The following is a 4,958-nucleotide window of genomic DNA, read 5'->3' on the forward strand; positions in this document are numbered from 1 at the left end:
TTCTCTTGATTAGTTAACACGGTTCTCTTTGATTTATCTATCCAACCATCTTTTATCCTCTCATCCCATTCCTTTCTTGGAATTCAAGTCTCATTGACTTGTAAGTTGATGTTGAATGAGAATAATTGCAAAAAGTACATTGCCAACGCATACACATATATTACAAGATAAAAGCTTCTAAGGAGTTAACAAATTTGGTACAGTTTCTTCTGACATATAGTTTTGATGCAGAATTGAAATAGAACTTCTGTATATTGATTACAGCTTCCCTATAAATATAATGTTTGTGAAAGGTAGACCTAGGGATTATTCAAGAAAAAAAACAATCCAATTTTCTGTCCGTGTGTTTCGGAGTTTGCTGGCCCTGACACATGCAGACTACCAGCGATTGCTTGGCCACATATTCCCTAAATTTATACCCAAATACTGTTTTCCATATTCCATATTTCATTCAATTTGATTGGTCATCGCTGCAATAATATATCAAAAAGCACCAAAAAGAACCTTGTGCATGAAAATGACAAATTTTGACTTATTATTTTATAATTTTGCCAATCACCAAGTAGTAGTTATCTTTAATAAAGATCTGACATTTCTGCACAGATAGAGAAAGGCAATTGTATTTTATAGTAGTAATTTTTTAAAAAGTTATCACTCTTAAAAGTCCTTGATGATCTTTTTTTCACTAGTTTACCCTCAGTTTTTCTTTTATTTATTCCATGTTCTTCCTATTATCGAGACTAATGCCCTTGATATACAATTTGACATTTAATGGAGGGTTTAAAGATCTTATATTTGATATTCCACGTCAGTTAGACATGTATCACATATTTTTAAAACCTGAAGCTTTTGTGTAATGAGCTTTAAAGAAGCGCTGACTTTTTAGTTATTACAGTACAAATACATCCCTTTATTGGGCAGGAGGTATATGATCAATGTCTACTATAATTTATATGAACTAATACTCGAGTAATAAGTGTCCAGTCCCTTAATTTTTTTTCCACCGGTCTAGGAAGAAGCTTTTTGTAGTGTGGTCTTGACATTATTTGTGCGTTTGAACTATTTTTGCACATATTGGTTACTAGCATAATATCGAATTCTCATTTTATTCATTTCTCCAAGTATTATGTACAGCCTAATGCATTTGAACCATTTGACTTATAAAGCCAACTAGGCTACATAGAAATGTGCAGCAACAAACTTTAGAGAATGCAGTCACACTTGTTCAAGTGAGTTCAATCTCACTTCTTTTAGCACCTGTGTAAAGACCCCACCTTGATTAGTTTTGCCAAGGTGAACATACTATATGCTTGGAATTCCTTGTATTTGAATTTTTAGTGTAGGTGACTTTTTCCCGATTTATTGAATCCAGAGAAAAATCATAATGAAGATTTTGAGTGATTATTATTATTATTATTATTATTATTATTAGTGTATAATAATATACACCACACTACCTACTACTAATAAGTTGTTAGTATATTATTATTATTATTATTATTATTATTATTAGTTATTATTATTATTATTATTGTCCGATTAGTATTCCTATTATTATTCCTATTATTCTTCCTATTATTATTCCTATTTTTATTACTATTGTTATTTACTATTGTTATTAATTTATTATTATTATTATTATTATTATTATTATTATTACTATGACTATTACTATTACTATTACTATTACTATTACTATTACTATTACTATTACTATTAGTATTAGTATTATTAGTATTACTATTAGTATTACTATTAGTATTACTATTAGTATTACTAATTAGTATTACTATAGTATTACTATTAGTCTTACTATTCGTATTACTATTAGTATTACTATTAGTATTACTATTAGTATTACTACTTATATTACTACTATTATTATTATTATTATTATTATTATTATTATTATTATTATTAGTGTTGTTGTTGTTGTTAGTGTTATTATTATTATTAGTGTTGTTGTTATTATTATTATTGGTGGTGTTATTATTATTATTAGCATTGTTATTATTATTATTAGTGGTGTTATTATTATTATTATTATTATTATTATTATTATTGTTGTTGTTGTTGTTACTATTTCATATTATTACTATTAATTATTATTAATTATTAAAGAGCAAAATTATTTTTATCTCAAAGCTCCTTGAAATCGGCATTACACATATTGCACTGTCATGGACAGAGGCTAGCCACAGTTCCAACTTGCTATTCATGCTACTGTTAAAAGGAAATCTAACTTTTGATATTTTTCCTCATCAGTTCAAAGATATATTTTATATGTTATATAGTATGTATGTATGTATGTATATGTACATGTATGTATGTATGTATATGTACATGTATGTATGATGTATGTATATGTACATGTTATGTATTATGTATGTATATGTACCTGTAGTCTGTATGTTATTTATGTATCTGTACGTGTATGTATGTTGTATGTATGTATGTATGTAATATGTCTAATTATGTATGTATTATATGTACATGTATGATCTGTCTGTATGGGTATAATTGTTACATGTATGTATGTATGTATATGTACATGTATGTATGTATGTTAATGTAAGAATATGTACATGTATTATGTATGATATGTATGTATATTACATGTATGTCTGTATGTTGTATATGTACATTCATGTATGTATGTAATGTATACTGTACATGTATTTATGTATGTATGTATAGTTACATGTATGTATGTATGTATATGTACATGTCTGTGTATATATACTTACATGTATGTCTTATGTCTGTATATGTACATGTATGTACATGTAGTATGTTATGTACATCTATTATGTATATGTACATTTCTGTATGTATATGTACATGTATGTATGTATATGTACATGTATGTATGGTATATGTACATGTCTGTCTGTATATGTACATGTATGTATGTATATGTACATGTATGTAATGTATCACTGTCTGTTATATGTAACATGTTATGTAGGTATATGTTGGTATATGTACATGTAATGTATGTATATGTACATGTAATGTACATGTATGTATATGTATGTACATGTATGTATGTATATGTACATGTCTGTATTATCTGTACATGTATGGTACATGTTATGTATGTATATGTACATGTATGTACTGTTGTAGTATATGTACATGTATGTACATGTATGTATGTATATGTTACATGTATGTACAGTGTATGTAGTATATGTACAATGTATGTATGTATATGTACATGTATGTATGTTGTATATGTACATGTATGTATGTAGTATATTACATGTCCATATACTACATACATACATGTCATGTTATGTATATGTACATGTAGTATGTATATGTCCTGTATGTATTATGTATTGTTACATGTATGTATGTATATGTACAATGTATGATGTATTGTACATTATGTATGGTTATTTATGGTATAATGTACATGTATGTATGTATTATGTATATGTATGTATGTATGTATATGTATTGTACATGTATATGTACATGTTTTTTATGTCACTTTTTTACTGAACTGGATCCTTCCTCGTTGACACTCAGGTGTGGACGTATCCTTGTACGCAGTACTTTTTATGATGATGACAGTAATGCTTGTGCAAGATAGGAATTTAGGCTCTGTGAAGCATTTGGGCAGCTTCAAGAATAATAACTTGTCATTTGCTGATACTAGTGAATTTGGTATCATGACCACACAGTTGCTGGAAAAAACTAATGTTTGCTATAATTTTTAATGTTGAAAACAGAGGTAGTGTAAGACTGTTTGTCAGATGTAAACTGACCACATTGGAATGACTACAAATCCTGGCAGTCCTGATAGCTACCCATTTTGTTATTGATGTTAGTGAGAGAGGTTGGTTTATTGGAGAGCAACACAGAATTGTGGGTGAGTTTATGTACATTGTGGCATGATGGGGGTGTGAGATAGGAGTCTGGTGGAATGTGGTAGGTGAAGTTGAATGTGAAACCCAATTATATTATCGAGAAATTAACATGAAACCCTTACACACGTGCACCTACAAAAACAAACTATGATTGATATGGCTACTAAAACGCTATGATATTAAATTTTTCCATTTGTGAAGCCAGAAGTCCTGTGTCCAGTATTAGGACCTAGGCATAAGTCTTTCTTCAGAATAATTGCATAATTGCAATACTGTGTCAGAACATTCAGCATCACCCCCCTTTAAAGAAGAGCTGGAACTAGGACACTCTTTGTATTTATTTCTTTTTGTGTTTTATAAGACTTCCGATGTCCATTTGTAAGTATCGTGTCATGCATGCCAACACCATTTCATATTTTTCTAGAAGAGGTGGCATTTGTCTGTTTCATATTGTTCAGTATTTTATATCCACACCAAGACAGTAGAAAAACTTTAGGTAGATGATTTTTAAGAATTTACAAAGTTGTAAATTTAATGAAAAGAAAAAAATGTTGATCTCTCTAGGATGCTAGTTGTCCACCATGGCATTAATCAGTTCTGGTGTTTTTTTTTTTTTTTTTCTTTCTTTCTTTCTTTGTCTTTCTTCCTTTCTTTCCTTTCCCCTGTCATAGGTTTTTATAACATTATTTTATTTTGAATTTACTTATTAAATCTAAGTTAGAGATGTATATGAAATTGAAATATGCAGATTTGTATTAGTACTTGTATTTTATTATTATTAATAATAATTTGTTGTTCAATTTTACACGTGGACTTTATATTAATATAGTATATAGAATGTAGGGAATGAATGCATTCTGGTTCTGTTTAATATAGTAAGTGTCAGTGCTGTTGTTCACCAGTGAAAGTTGGCAACTACGGCTGACCTTGAGTACTTGTTCTGCAACATTTTGTTAAGTGAAAGAAAGAATGCTGGCAAACCCTGCTGAAGTTAAGGTTGATCTGGGAGTGCACTTCTATTGGAAAATGAGGTCTAACTTAATCATGGGAAATTGGTTCGCTTTGCTAATGCAGTGAACT

This window comes from Penaeus monodon, chromosome 38 (genome assembly GCF_015228065.2).
Source record: "Penaeus monodon isolate SGIC_2016 chromosome 38, NSTDA_Pmon_1, whole genome shotgun sequence".
Taxonomy (NCBI): Eukaryota; Metazoa; Arthropoda; class Malacostraca; order Decapoda; family Penaeidae; genus Penaeus; species Penaeus monodon.